The sequence below is a fragment of the Lissotriton vulgaris genome, chromosome 4_1 (genome assembly GCF_964263255.1).
Source record: "Lissotriton vulgaris chromosome 4_1, aLisVul1.2, whole genome shotgun sequence".
Classification (NCBI taxonomy): domain Eukaryota; kingdom Metazoa; phylum Chordata; class Amphibia; order Caudata; family Salamandridae; genus Lissotriton; species Lissotriton vulgaris.
In genome coordinates, this window is record NC_141691.1 from 926,346,566 (window position 1) to 926,363,452 (window position 16,887).

The 16,887-nt window shown below is 45.8% G+C and overlaps 1 protein-coding gene across 2 annotated transcripts in view; it reads left to right on the plus strand.

Moving 5' to 3' along the window:
* The window catches only part of LOC147722733 (NFX1-type zinc finger-containing protein 1-like), a 1,249,199-nt gene that overhangs the window by 508,064 nt on the left and 724,248 nt on the right, over window positions 1-16,887 (plus strand). The gene's annotated exons all lie outside the window — the stretch shown is intronic.

Below are 16,887 nucleotides of genomic sequence, written 5' to 3' on the forward strand. Positions count from 1 at the left end.
TGCTAGCTGCTGCTTGTCTTAGCGCTAGAGTGCTAGAAGCATCATCGAGTGTTTATAATTATTAATAGCGCTGTCCAGATTATAGCACTGTTCGGATTCTTATGCGCAAGCCCAGTTGTTGTGTCTGCTAGCTGCTGATTATCATAGTGCTTAACTGCTAGAAGCATTATCGAGTGTTTCTAATTGTGTGCCCCATCTTGTTCCCAGTTTCACTTTACCGGCCATTTTGTTGTTGTTGTGCCTCGGAGCCCGTCCCCTCCGCCCCGATCCCGCCTCCCAGCTGATCCTCCCTCCCACTGACTGCATAGCCTGGCCTTCACCCTCAGAAGCACTGTGACCGTCCTGACGCTTTCAGAAGCGGTCGCTCCCTGCTCCAGTGGTATCGTTGGCTGCTCTGTGCTCCTCGTGTCTGCTAGCTGCTGCTTGTCTTAGCGCTAGAGTGCTAGAAGCATCATTGAGTGTTTATAATTATTAATAGCGCTGTCCAAATTATAGCACTGTTCGGATTCTTATGCGCAAGCCCAGTTGTTGTGTCTGCTAGCTGCTGATTGTCATTGCGCTTAACTGCTAGAAGCATTATCAATGGTTTCTAATTGTGTGCCCCATCTTGTTCCCAGTTTCACTTTACTGGCCATTTTGTTGTTGTTGTGCCTCGGAGCCCGTCCCCTCCGCCCCGATCCCGCCTCCCAGCTGATCCTCCCTCGCCCCTCCCCACACTATCCGCATATGACAGATGCCTTTGCGCGCAGCGTTCACGCTCAGCGGACGCGCCCTATGCGCGCCAAAGGTGCGCCAAAGGTAAGCCCGTCTACGCCCGTCCGCGCCTGGACCGCGCCCAGCGCCTGTCCCCCTGGTCCTCGCAATACCCACCCCACTTGCTTAACGTATGACGCCGCTACTCTCCTCGCCCTTAACCCCGTACGCTCCCCACAATGCTGCGTAGCTACCCTAGGATACACCCACGGACCATTCGCATGCCACTCATGCAAGTTCGCATGCATCAGGACCCACACCAAATCATCCTCCTCCAAACACAGCTCCGACCCTACCCACCTGAAGTGCATCCTGCTCAACACCCGCTCGGTCCACAAACACGCCACTGAACTCTGGGACCTACTCGACACCACATCACCGGACGTCGCCTTCCTTACAGAAACCTGGATGAATGCATCATCAGCGCCCGACATCGCCATAGCCATCCCGGACACTTACAAGATCATCAGAAAAGACCGCACCTACCGAACAGGAGGAGGCATCGCCATCGCCCATAAGAACACCATCCGAATCACGACCAACTCCGACGATAACCTCACGACTGCCGAACACCTTCACTTCCAGATCCACACCGACCCCAGGACCACACTTAGAGGCACCCTCATCTACAGACCACCAGGAACCCGCACACAATTTAATGAAGACATCACTGACTTCATCAGCCCACATGCCCTCACCTCCGAGAACTACATTCTACTGGGAGACCTCAACTTCCACCTGGAAAAGAATAACGATAACAACACCACCACCCTTAAGGACAACCTGGCTAATCTCGGACTCAAACAACTTGTTGACACCCCCACCTACCTTGCCGGACACACGCTCGACCCTATCTTCACCTCCAGCAAACACATCTCCTTCGATCACACCACGGCTCTCCATTTGACGGACCACAGCTGCGTTCACTTCAGCTTCAAAAAGACCACGACCCACATCCCACCACAACCTATTCCTCGAAGAAACTGGAACAAAATCACCACCGACCAACTCTTCACTTCGCTTAACCAAAACCCCCCCACCATATCATCGGACCCAAACCAAGCTGCCACCAAACTCACACAATGGATCACCCACAGCGCTAACGAATTAGCACCCTTGAAAAACCACCAAATCAAACAAGGTAGCAAAAAGGCCCCTTGGTTCAACAATGACCGTAAGAAATCCAAGAAGTGCTGTCGTACCCTCGAGAAAACCTGGAGAAAAAACCAAACCACTAACAACCTGACCACCTTCAAGGACGCCACCCGCAAACACCACCAACTGATCCGATCCACCAAGAAATCAGCATTCAAGGATCGACTCGACAACAACACCCACAACAGCAAAGAATTATTCAACATCGTCAGAGAATTTACCAACCCCACCACCGGCACCAACGACATCACTCCCTCCCAAGACCTCTGCGACTCCCTATCCTCCTTCTTCCACAACAAAATCGCCGCCATTCATAACAGCTTTGGAAACCTGTCCGAAGAACAACCCACTCCACCCACCGCCGAACCAAAACAACACTCTCGCAACCTTTACGCCTGGAACCCAATCACGACTGAAGACACCATCCGCCTGATGAACTCCATCCACTCAGGATCGCCAACCGACCCTTGTCCCCACCACATTTTCAACAAAGCAGACTCCATCATCGCACCCTATCTTTGCCATGTCATCAACTGCTCCTTCAACTCCGCTACCTTCCCACAAAGCTGGAAACATGCAGAACTCAGCGCCCTTCTGAAGAAACCCACAGTGGACCCCTCCGAACTTAAGAACTACCGCCCCATCTCACTCCTCCCCTTCCCGGCCAAAGTCATCGAGAAAGCCGTCAATAGTCAGCTCGCCGCATTCCTTGAATCCAACAATTCTCTTGACCCCTCACAGTCCGGCTTCCGAGCCAAACACAGCACTGAAACCGCCCTCATCGCTGCTACAGACGACATCCGAACACTACTGGACAACGGAGAAACAGTTGCCCTCATCCTACTTGACCTCTCCGCCGCCTTCGATACAGTCTGTCATAACACCCTCATAGAACGCCTCAGCCACATCGGAATACAAGGAAAAACGTTGGACTGGATCATCTCGTTCCTCGCCGGAAGAACCCAGAGAGTCCGCCTCCCCCCATTCAAATCAGAGGCAACTGAAGTCATCTGCGGCATACCACAAGGATCATCACTCAATCCCACCCTCTTCAATGTGTACATGAGTCCTCTCGCATCCATCGCGCGTCAACACAACCTCAACATCATCTCCTACGCTGACGACACCCAGCTAATCCTCTCCCTCACCAAAGATCCTAACACCGCCAAAACCAATCTACACGAAGGAATGAAAGAAGTAGCCGAATGGATGAAGAACAGTTGTTTAAAACTAAACTCGGACAAAACGGGAGTCCTCATCTTAGGATCATCCCCCTCTGCATGGGACGACTCATGGTGTCCACCGGCTCTGGGCACAGCACCCACACCTACAGATCACGCACGTAACCTGGGCTTCATCCTAGACTCCTCCCTATCGATGAGCAGACAAGTCAACGCCGTCTCTTCATCATGTTTCAACATCCTACGCATGCTCAAAAAAATCTTCCGCTGGATCCCCACCGAAACAAGAAAGACAGTCACCCACGCACTAGTCACCAGCCGACTAGATTATGCCGGAACCACAGCCAAACTACAGAAAAAACTCCAGCGCATCCAAAATGCCTCAGCCAGACTCATACTGGACATTTTCCGTCAAGCTCACATTTCCGGTCATCTGAAAGATCTCCACTGGCTTCCCATCAAAAAAAGAATAACGTTCCGTCTCCTCGCCCACGCACACAAGGCCCTCTACGTCCTAGGACCCGAATGCCTCAACAAACGACTATCCTTCTACACACCCACCCGCCAACTACGTTCATCCAATCAAGCCCTCGCCACAATCCCGCGCATCAATAGATCCACCATGGGAGGAAGATCTTTCTCCTATTTAGCGGCCAAAACCTGGAATTCCCTCCCCACCCATCTCCGCCTCACACAGAACCATGTCTCCTTCAGAAAGCAGCTAAAAACCTGGCTATTCGATAAATGATGCACTAAAGCACCCACCCTCACTCAAGCGCCTTGAGACCGTCTGGGTGAGTAGCGCGCTATACAAATTACTGAACTTGAACTTGAACAGTACCTCGGCAACAGATGTAAAGGTATTGAGGCTGTTCCTAGTTTTTGTTGTAGGCTGTCTGCATTATAATATTGCATTTCAAGCGTGACATGTCCGGGAATTGAGAACAACATGTTCGAGGCATGTGGGCTGCTGAATTCATATCTGTGCATAGATCGCCGCCTAGTGTTGGGTCCGGATGATTGCACGTTGTTGTCCTGGAAGAGTCTTCGAAGTATCACGAGATAGGTGGCTCCTCCCTCGGACTACAGTGCGCATGGGCATCCTCTCCATCCTCAGATTGTTTTTTTCCGCCATTGGGTTCGGATGTATCTTCCTTTACTCAAAGTTCGAAATCGAAAGTACTCTTTCTAGAGGCCAAAAGGCTTCCGCTATCGTCGGTATTGTTTCGTATCGGTGCCGACAACTTCTTTACAAACTTTATCCTACTTGGGACGTCGAATCTGGCCGCGGGCCTTCTCGACGCCACGCGACCAGTCGTCGATGGAACGGAGCACATTCAAGAGATGCCCTCAATGTAACTCCAAATACCCACATATCGATAAACACCCTGTATGTAACAAGTGTTTATCTCCAGAACATAAGGAATCCGACTGCCTAACCTGTGCCCAGTTTCGTTCAAAAAAGACACTTCGAAGTCGACGGGCAGCTAGACTAACCATGCAGAGACGAGCGCCAGAGCCAGAGAATATCTTTGGCGACAAAGACGATCTTGTCGAGGCAGAAGAATATGAAAAACAGTCGGATCAAGGATCGGAGCATGACTCCGACTACCACATCGGCGAGGAAGAAGACATCGTCAAGGTAGGGGACGACGAGCAAGGGATTGGAGCCGTAGAGGACGACTCCAGTGATGAAACGAGCCCAACCGTAACTACGGCGGCCTATACGTTCACCTCCATGGTTCAACAGGCTCAGGTCAAGGCATCGCCACAAGGCCTTAGCCAAGATCTCGAAAGACATTCTACAGCCCGCAATACTGCCCGGCTAAGAATATTACTAAAGAGCCGTCGAATCAACAACCTCCAAGATTGGTGATGTCGAAACCAAAGGTGGTGGAACAAAAAACGAAACCGAAACTTATCGACTACACGGTCTTCGGACCACACTACGTCGATCCATCGGAGTCGAGACCGAAGAAGCTCGTGGACAACACTGTCTTCGGGCCGAACTATGTTGAACCATCGGCGTCGAACAAAAAAGTCATCGAGCCGAAAGGCAGCGCCCCGGTACCTACTCCAAAACAAAAGGGCGTTGAACCGAGAACATCGGCGCTGAGTGCTGAAAAAACAAACAAGGGACTCGATCCAAAGAAGGTTGTCCAACCCAAACAAAAGGCGGACAAACCAATTGCTATCCAAAAGAAAAGCATCGACCCAAAGAAAATCGAACCGAAAAAAAGAATCGAACCTACATCAAAGAGCGTCGATCCAAAACCATCGGTTCAGAAATCAGCACTAGTACAAAAAGACGTTCTCGAGCCAAAAAAGACTGTCGACAAAACTTCGGCTCCGAAGAAACAGACCGTAGTACCACAAAAGACAATCGGATCGATTAAATTTGGCCTCCCACCAACCTCAAAGTCAAAGGCGGTCGACCCAAGAGCCAGCGTCAAACCTAAGCTAATAAAACAAAAGACTTTGGCAAAACCACACAAGACTGCTGAATAGGAAGTCCTACATCCAGACCCTGAATCAGTTGAACAATCAAAACTCTATATTGATCCTAAATCTGGCAAACTCACTCTCTACAAGAGGAAGTTCAGACCAGAAACTGAGATGGACACTTACACTATTCCACTAAAAAAGAAAAGGGACTGTTCTACCTCACCTATTCTTTTTGAGCCTATTCGGCCACATGGGCCAAACACATATTCATATAAACCAACACACTCAGATGAGGAAGTGGATGAGGAATATGATCAAGAATACAACTACCCAGTAGATGCTCACCAAGACAGTCAGACACAACCATGGGCTGACCCAATACATCCAGGTAGCTCGCAACCCATCCCTGATACACCTGCATACCCTGCTAGGCCTTCTCCTACAGAGGACACAGCTGCTTTTAATTCATTATTAGAAAGAGTAGCAAGCCATCACAATGTGGACATGCATGCAGATCCTGTAGAGTAAGATTTCCTCTTTGACACTTTTGCAACATCAGAAAGGACAGTTAAAACACTGCCCATGTTAACAGGGGTACTTAAACATGCAGGGGACATATTTAAGGATACCACTAGGGCCAGGGTCATTAACCCAAGAATAGAAAGGAAATACAGGCCAGCGCCAGTGGACCCTACATACATTAAGGGACAACTGCCTTTAGATTGTTTGGTGGTGGCAAATGCACGTAAACGTTCAAACTCTCAAACAACTGGGGAAGCTGCGCCCCCGACAAAGAATCAAAGATTTTTGAGGCATCAGGAAAAAGGGTAGCCGCACAGGCGGCTAATATATGGAGAATATCAAACATGCAAGCCCTGTTAGCCAGGTATGACAGGGCACACTATGATACCTTAGAAACGCTTTTACAGCATCTACCTGACGCTTACAAAGAACAAGCTGAACAACTGATACAAGAGGGAAAGCTAATCACTAACGCATCCATCAAATGTGCCTTAGATGTGGCAAATACAGCTGCCAGGTCTATTAACACTAGTGTTATGATCAGGAGACATGCAGGGCTACGCATTTCTGGTTTTAAAAACGAAGTTCAGTCCACTTTGTTAAACCAGCCGGTTATTCCTGACTACTTGTTTGGTCCAGATTTAGATACAATACTGGACAAAATGACAAAAGACACTGAGACGGCTAAATCAATGGGAGCCCTACAGTCACAACAACATAGAGGCTCCTTTCGTCGCTCAGGCTACAGAGGGGCTGCAAGAGGCAACGCATCACAGCAGACCACAAACTATAAAGGAAACACACAAACCACCTACAATAAAAACAATAGAGGTGGATACCGCGGCAATAACAACAAGGGCAGAGGACGAGGGAACAACACCACCAGATCCTCTGCAAATACAAAACAGTGACTCCTTAGCGCTACCCCCCGACCATATAACACCGGTCGGGGGACGTTTACAACAATTCCTACCAGTCTGGCAAAACATCACTACAGACAAGTGGTTAAGGCAAATTATCCAACATGGCTATTGCCTAGAGCTAACCTCCACACCACCCAACATACCTCCAAAACACCGGCCTATGTCCGCAGAACACCTCAACTTATTGCAACAAGAAGTTATCAGCATGCTGCAAAAAGGGGCCATAGAACTAGTACCATTAAAACATCAAGGTACAGGAGTATATTCGCTATACTTCCTCATCCCCAAAAAGGACGGGTCTCTCGGACCAATATTGGACCTCCGGCCCCTAAATCAATACATCTTATCCGAGCATTTTCATATGCTCACTCTACAACAAGTGTTACCACTGTTACAGCAAGGAGACTTCCTTGCAACCTTGAACCTCAAAGATGCATATTTCCATATCCCGATACACCCTGCTCACAGGAAGTATCTCAGGTTTACGCTACTAAATCAACATTAGTTCAAAGTGCTTCCATTTGGTGTAACAACAGCTCCATGAGTGTTCACAAAATGCCTAGCAACAGTGGCTGCACATTTAAGAAGACAACATATTCACGTCAATCCGTACCTGGACGACTGGCTAATACAAGCAAAGTCAGCCCAGCAGTGTGCCAGCCACATGTCAAAAACAATTCACCTACTGCACAGCCTAGGCTTCACCCTGAACTACCAAAAGTCTCACCGTCAGCCATCCCCCATGTACAGCAGTACCTGGGAGCAACAGTAGATACTTTCACTACAAAAGTATACCCAAACGCTGCAAGAATAAACAATATGCAGCTACTAATCCAAAAGTTCAAGTCCCAACACTCGCTCTCTGCCCGAGCGTTTATGCAACTCATAGGCATGATGGCCTTGTGCATCTTCATAGTCCCTCACGCCAGGCTACACATGCGCCCGCTACAAGAGTGCTTAGCTCGGCAGTGGAACCAGGCTCAAGGACAATTGAAGGACCTAGTGTTGGTGACCAGTCGTGCATACAACTCTCTTCATTGATGGAATCCACAAAACCTTTGCAAAGGCCGACTGTTCTAGGAACCTGTACCACAAATAGTGTTGACGACGGACGCATCTCTCATAGGATGGGGAGCCCATGTCCTTCAGTACACAGTCCAGGGCCTATGGACAGCACAACAAAAAAAATGCACATCAACTTGCTGGAAATTATGGCAATTTTTCTGGCAATGAAAGCGTTCAAAGTACATTTATGCAACAAAGCTGTGTTGATCCGGACGGACAACATGACAGCAATGTACTACGTACAGAAACAGGGAGGAACACACTCCCCACAGCTATCACACCTAGCACAACGCATGTGGAAGTGGGCCATCCAAAGAAACATTTTTCTCATGGCGGAACACCTCCCAGGCAAAGACAACCAAGTAGCGGATCTGCTCAGCAGACACAGCCAACAGCTGCATGAGTGGGAGATTCATCCCACGGGGCTTCAACCATACTTCCAACAGTGGGGACAACCAGAGATAGACCTGTTCGCCACAAAGGAAAACGCAAAATGCCAGTACTTTGCGGCCAGGTTTCCACATCCGCAGTCACAGGGCAATGCGATATGGATGAACTGGTCAGGCAGATTTGCGTACGATTTACCCCAGCACCGTTAATACCGCTAGTGGCACGCAAACGACGCCAGCATTCACTGACACTTTTACTGGTTGCTCCAACATGGGCGAGGCAACCATGGTACACAAAGTTCCTAGAACTTTCCGTGGTACCTCATCAAAGGCTGCGGCTAACACCCACTCTACTCACTCAGAGCCATGGAGACATACAGCACCCAGATCCGCAACAGCTGAACCTTGCAATCTGGCTCCTGAAGTCTTAGAGTTTGGGTACCTAAACTTACCTCCAGACTGTATGAACATTATCAAGGAGGCAAGAAAACCTACAACCAGAGATTGTTATGCCGCAAAGTGGAAGCGTTTTGTCATTTACTGCAATAACAATGACATAAACCCACTAGATGCTTCAACGCAAAATATCATTTGCTATCTTTTGCAACTACATTGTTGCAATCTAGCTTATTCATCTATAAGAATACACTTAGCTGCCATTGCAGCTTATCTTCAAAACAGGCAACATCTTTCGCTATTCAGAGTACCTGCGATTTAGGCATTCATGGAGGGATTCAAAAGGATAATCCCCCCAAAACACCCACCTTCACCTGTCTGGAACCTTAACATCGTTTTAAGCAGACTAATGGGACCACAATTTGAACCATTGCATTCCTGCGAATTACAATTTTTAACATGGAAAGTGGCATTTCTAGTGGCAATCACTTCACTTAGAAGAGTTAGTGAGCTACAAGCCCTAACTATTCAGAAACCATTCATCCAAATACATGCAAATAGGGTAGTTCTTAGAACCAACCCTAAGTTCATGCCCAAGGTGGTATCCCATTTTTATATCAATCGAACAATTGAACTGCCAGTGTTCTTTCCAAATCCACAGTCAGTACCTGAAAGGGCTCTACACACACTAGATGTCAAGAGAGCACTTCTATACTACATTGATAGAACTAAGGATTTTCGAAAAACTAAACAGTTGTTTGTTGCCTTCTCACCACAACACAAAGGCAACCCCATTTCAAAATCTGGATTGGCCAGACGGATAGTTAAGTGCATCCAAATATGTTATCTAAAAGCAAAACGCACTTTAACAGTTCCCCCAAGAGCGCATTCTACACGCAAACTTGGGGCATCCACAGCTTTCCTAGGAAATATTCCTCTAGAGAGAATATGTAGAGCAGCCACATGGTCTACCATACATACATTCACAAAACACTATTGTGTAGATGTACATTCCAAACAGCAAGCAGCTGTAGGACAGGCTGTTCTAAAAACTCTTTTTCAGACTGCTGCAGCTGGCACAGGCAGCCACCGCTAAGGGAGAAACTGCTATACATTATATGCACAGATATGAATTCAGCAGCCCACATGCCTCGAACGGAATATGCTACTTACCAGTATGCATCTGTTCTTGGCATGTAGGGCTGCTGACACTCATATCGCCCACCCTCCTCCCCGGTGCCTGTCGCAGCTGTAGCATTCATTATTACTTCTTACTTTCTTGCATGGACATCTTTTACTGTACCATACTCCAACTCTGCCACAATGGCGAAAAACAATCTGAGGATGGAGAGGATGCCCATGCGCACCGTAGTCCGAGGGAGGAGCCACCTTTCTCGTGATACTTCGAAGACTCTTCCAGGACAACAACGTGCAATCATCCGGGCCCTACACTAGGGCATACTGGTAAGTAGCATATTCCTTTAGATGCTTTGTATTATTTGCAGTGGAGGAAATTCTGTGGGCTTGTATCGGGAGTGGAAGAAGGGAAAATACAGATGCCAGAAGACTTGTGGCCCATATGTGCATGAGGCTTTTGTAGAAGGCAGTAGTTTTTTTTTGATGCAGTCCACCCAAAGAGCTTATGCACAAGCATGGAATGAGTTTCTGGAGTCTGGGGCATGAAGGAGAGGGCATGAGGAAGAGCAATAGAGGATAGTGTAGTGATGAAGGTCCACTCAAGAAGGTAGTAATTCAGGATGTTTTATTCATTACGATGGCAGTTAGTAAAGAACAGGACATCATGTAGATATGTGGTAGATCAGAGCCCCACCAGGAGCTGCCTGTCAGCTGCTCAGCCCAATACCAACTGTCACTCTGCCTCCCTCAGTCCCAACATTCCGAGGCATCATCAGACTCCAACATTCTAATGACTCAGAGCACAGGCACTGGCAGAGCAAGGCTGGTAAAACACCTTACAGTATAATATGCAGGGTACTACAGATAGGTAGTGATGTCATACATTATATGTTGGATATACATTATATGTTGGATATGATAGAGAAAGATTAGTCAAACGTTACGATTTTGGGTAAGTTGTCAGGCAAACCAATTTTTGGGGATATGAGCCCACAGCGGGTGAGTTGGGAAGAAGGTTGTTTAAAAGGTTGGGCGAGGGAAAAAGTTGGAGGAGGCAGGAGGTGCAAGCTTTTGGTGTGGTTTGTACTGTGTAAGGTTATTGATGCCCTCCCTGACATATGTTGTGACCTAGGAGAGGCAGTGTTTTTTTGTTGTTAATGTCTGTGATGTTTTTCGGGGCATTCTGGGTATCCGAGTTGTTGGGTGGCAAGAATAGCGTAGGAGATTTAGATTTGCCCGATGTTGACCAACAGGTAGGAGCCATTGGTATTTCCTTAAAGAAGTCAAAAACCAACTAGCAAGAGGATGGACAATCATTTTGAAAGCGTTCCCAGTGTAGCAATATTTTCCTTTATACTGGTGGCAGAGGTTTCATTACTAAAGGAGGTATGTATTAGTTAGAGTTTTTCAGTATGAGGACTGAGCTAGAATGACTGCTTATTAGCTACTATCGGTTGGCATAAGCCGCTAGGATGTCTGGGTATGTCGGCATTAGAATATGGTACACACTCTTTTAGAATAGGGACAGCGACAGAGACAGGCCAGTGAGGTTGGTCCAGGGAGAGAATAATACAGTGAGGAAGGTGGTCATCGGCGTGTTACAGGAGATATGTGCGGTAAAACGGTGGTGCACTGTGAGGAGGGGGGCTTCATGTCATGTTTTGCTGTTTGCTTTTAGGTTCTGTGCCAGGCCTATCCAGGGAGGAGTTGAACATCTGGGTAGTGAGCCACTCCTTTATCAAGTGGGCAAAGCAGCAAGTGAGCGGGTGACGCCATGGTACGTGGTTGTGTTTTGAAGTATTTGGGATAAGGATTAGATGGCGTGGAAAAAAGGGTATGCTGTGGCGGCAGCTGTTGCTGTGTTTGAATACGTTATTAGACAGAGAAGGCGGCCCTGATGTATTAGCCATTCATTTAGGGTCAAATGACCTAGTTAGACAGTTAGACCTATGTAGACAGAAAGGGTTGGCCTTGATAAAGGATATGAAAGCAAATGTGCAAGAAATTAGGGCACAGTGGTCAGGTAGTTTCATACTATGGACGGATTGAGGGGCAGATAGACTGACAGCGATAGATAAGTCTCAGGGGAAAGTGAACAGGGAAGTGAGGATATTTTGTAGGGAAGAGGGTATTGGTAGACTGCGGCACCCTGATATGTGATATGAAGAATTGCAGTTTTTTTGTGGTGACGGTGTGCACCTATCCATCAAGTGCTTGGACTTGTATTTGATGCAACTGCTGGAGGTATTGTCGGAGGCATTAGTGGTTCTCTTGTGGCGTAGTGAGAAAGACTAAAAGGATTTCAAGAGGGCAGAAAAGCTCCTTAGCCATTGTTTTTCTGACTGGCGGTTGGCCGAGCTGGTTTTGTGTTTTGAAACAGTTATATTGATTGTTGGGGAGGAGGGGCAAGCAGTTTGAAGAGGGAGGGTGGGAGAACGTTCAAACTTCCAGCAGGCAGGAAGTTAGAGGTTTTCAGAGTTATGAAGTTTAATGTAGAGCAGGGTGTAGGAATACATACGGTTAACGGAGAGTTGCAGTGAGAGACCTTTGGGGGAGTACTTAGGGGTGGAGTGTAGGCCAGGGGGTAGTGAATAGAGATGTACAGTGAGGAGGATAGTTTTGAACGACCCATTTGCCCAGGGTTACGGATCATGTTGTGATGTGCACCTGCTTCATTAAAATGGCCATTTTTGCAAAGAAAGATGTCAGTTGTCTTTACTGCACTGTCTCGCCCTAGTAAAAAGACGCATAACATGATACAACACAGCTTAATCAGTGTTTCCACTGTGCCTGAAAAGGTGCACAAAGTTTTACATGTGTTATAGTCAATGTTCCACAGATGGAACAAATTATACTTCTTGTCGAAATCTGTGCCAGATTACACGTATTGTGGGAATCTGTGCACCGGAAGACCGTTTTTTTCCAGGGGCAAACCTTAAGTGGTGTTTTCTCCAAGTCTATTGGTGAAACCTCTAAAGGGTTTAAAAAATGATGAATTTTGAGGTGATAATTCATTTAAGACCTTCAGCTTAAGTTTTGGGTGTATAAAATTGTTATTTTTTATTCCTTTGTAAAATAGGCATACGTCTTGCAAAATTACGTACAATACACAAAATGTGTTTCTGTTATCTCAAGTAACTGTTTTCTCACAGGGTGTACTTGCACTGAAAAGCTGCGCGAAATACTAGCAGTAGACTGGTCCGAGTAGAAAATGTCCTAATGAGAAAATGTTCCGTAGTCTTGCAGGAGCAAAAGCCATCAAAAAAGGCAATCATTTCACCAACTGGGCGAACTGGTACAAAGATGAAGCTCTAGAAATACCGGTGCTGACATTCCCGACTGGAAGTAGGGCTGATAAAAGGGGGAAATGCTACTAGCGTCACTTCCAATACTAAACGGAATTATATTGAATGGGAACGTGGAAGGTGACATCCCTGCATTCCACACTAGACGGGGAAATAGTACCCTTTCAATCCTAGATTATATGATCTGCAGCATGGAGTTGTTTGAGTCTGTTTCACATCTTCGCACCTACTTCACTGAAGAGAGTGACATCGCAATTCTGCTATTACATACGCAATGGAAAATAAGCACCTGCTCACCTAGTCAAATCATGTATAGATATAGCACAGTAGAGGCAAAAATAAATCAAAGGCGGATCTATTGGAACTCAACTATGTTAGATAAAATAACTACCTTAATCGACACAAATCATCTTCTATCCATAGAATATTCAGCTGACCTAATAACAAATTTTGAATCCATTATCGAGAATCTAAAGCAAGTCTTCCAAAACAAATTGCAACAAGTTGCACCAGTAATGAATAAAAACAAAAATAAAACCTCGAATTCAGCAACTGCAAAAAGACTAAACAAACTTACAAGAGCACAATATGTTGACCGTTCAATCTCAAGACAGGCAGAAATTAACAAACTGAAAAATCAACTCAAGCTAGAAAAGCGTCGTTTAAAAAGAATAACGCAGGACAAAAACTGGGTCGACTTACAAATTGTGGCAAAACAGCGTAACCAACGATCATACTGCTCACTAATCGCAAAGGAAACCGGAACAAAAAAGGCCTTTCACTCCATCCCAGTCCCGCCTCAAGAATGGGAAACCTACCTGACAGCTTTGTACAGAGCAAACACGAATAATGAAGAGGCCGAAAACGCTGGGAATAATAGCGAAGAAAACAACGTTCCGATTGGAACCGCCTCCCCGTTCTCAATAGAAATGCACATCCGAAAGGCGAGATCCACTGGAGCCTCCGGCCCAGACCAAATACCAATCAAGGTCCTACAGGCAGACCCTAAGGGTTGGAGTAAGATGCTCTCTCCCCTTTTTAACTTCATCTTCAAAACAGGATTAGTGTCAAAATCCTGGAAGGGGAGTATCATAATACCGATTTTCAAAAAAGGATCTAGACTTCAGGCTGGTAACTATCACCAAATAGCATTACAAGATGCCACGGGGAAAATCTTCGCCGCTGAAGTGTTGGACCAAGTCAAAAATTGGGCATTCTCTCAGGATCTAATCCCCTTATATCAGGCCGGCTTCAGGCCAAAGCACTTGGTTATTGATAACATCGCTACATTACAAACAATTCTCGATAAATACGTTGTGGGAAAATCCCAACCGGTATACGCAGCATTCATCGATTTTTCTACCGCATTTCACCGAGTAGACAGACCATCTCTTTGGAAAAAACTGAGGAAGCTAAGAATCCCTGAACAATTACTACAAATCATAATTACATTGCATTCGCACACGTGGTGTCAAGTGCAAATGGGGAGTGAAAAAGGCCTGACCAACATAATCCCAACAGCAAACGGACTCAAGCAGGGGTGTCTCCTAGCCCCTCTGTTATTCTCACTATATCTTAGTGATTTGCCACAGTACCTGCAACAAGTGCCAAGTCTGCCTCCAAAGATCGCAGCCCAAAACGTTCACGCCCTCTTATACGCTGACGATATTGTAGTGTTAGATCTCACGCCCTTGGGCCTGCAAAGACTTCTAGATACTTTGAACAAATACACTCAGGAAAACTTTTTAATCCTGAATCTTACTAAAACAAAAATAGTTTCCTTCTCAGGAAGAAAAAGAAGTACCAAATTCTGTTGGAGACTCGGCGCTGGAACAATAGAAGAGACTGAGGAATCCACTTACCTGGGCAGGATTTTCACTAAGACATTAAAAAACAATTTACAGGTTAATAACCTGACTAGGAAATCCGAGGTGCATGCCGGAGCCCTACAAAGACTATACGCGGCTTCAGGTAACAGACATTTTTCATCCCTCCTTAAAGTATATAGCACAAAGATACCTCCAGTTTTATCATTTGCTTTGGAATATATTCCAATAAAACAGTGGTCATTCCTGGACCAAAAAGAAGGGAAGATACTGAGGAAAATGCTGAAGGTTTCACAATCCACTCCGGTGCAAGCTCTTCGCCTCGAATTCTCTATCACGAGTTCCTATTCAAGAGCTATCGCAAACGTCATCAGGTGGGCATATAACCTGCTGCACGCAAAGGATGGAACTCTCCGTTCATTACTTAAAACCGAGACCTTCAACTGTGATGCTTCAAAACAAGTATTCTTCAGCAACATGTCCACTGCACTTAAACTAGCGGAGATCAATGTTAATCTGTTGCTTACGTGGACTCCATCACAACTGAAACTCTTTCTAAAATGTTTTACCCCCAGACTCAGTTATGATCTTGATTTTTCACACTGTGCCACATTGACTCTGTATAAAAGCTTCACGGAAATAATTGCACCTAAGCAAGTGCAACAATACATAGACTTTAATCTTTCGCACGGCACCAGGAGATCAATCATCCTGTTACGGCTTATTTATTTATTTATTTATTTATTTATTTTTAGCAATTTTTAAAGCGCTGCAAATACCCGTGGGTGTCTCGGCGCTAACAGCTAAAAGACAGCTAACCAGATAGTAAACAGAGAAACAGTGAATAAAGTGATCCACAAGGGTGTCATTGAGAAAACAGGCATTTTACCAGTGCTAACCATAACATCAAGATGGCACCTAAATGGATCTTCACTATGTAACCTCTGCTACGGAGGGGAGCAGGATGTAGAACATCTTCTATTCACATGCCCTAACCCAAAAGTAGTGGCAGCTAGGACGGTATACACCTGTTACAACGCATCTTTTACAACTACCTACTATTACAACGCATCTTTTACAACGCATACCATTAGAACGCATTGCGCTGGGGGGCGCTCTAGGATAGGGAATAAGTATAATTTACTATCCAACACCTTCCCTAGTGTCCACGGGGACTGGAGTTAGAATAGTAAATTATACTTACCACTATCCAGCACCTCAAAGCGCTATGCGTTGTAATGGTATGCGTTGTAATGGTCGCGTTGTAATAGTAGGTAGTTGTAACGGTATGCGTTGTAACATGGTACATCCGCTAGGACAAAACATCTGTATCCTATATACATTAACTGCCGTATCACCACCGTAAAGGACTTGATCACAGTATGTAAATTTCCCCCTAATGAATTAGTTTGTTATAACTTTTATACATTTTGAAAATCTTTTTTAGCTTTGTATTAATATGAAATTCTAAAAGTATTTGTAACTGAATTTTACCGTACAAAATTTGTGGTCCTCAGTAGAGTACCAAAACAAATAAAATAAACTTGAAGCAATCATTTCACACATTTTGCAAAATGAGACAATCTGGAATTACGCAAGAATATGCCAATTTAGCAAACATTTCTCACATTTATTTAAGATGTTTAGGTGCTGAGATTTCGAATGCACATATCTTTTGCGAATTAAAAAACATTTTTTGCCGACAAAAATCTGAAGATGGCCATGATATGTGACTCGTTGAAGTCTTTCGGAAGACAGCTATGGGTCCATGCGCGGTATTACATAAAAGG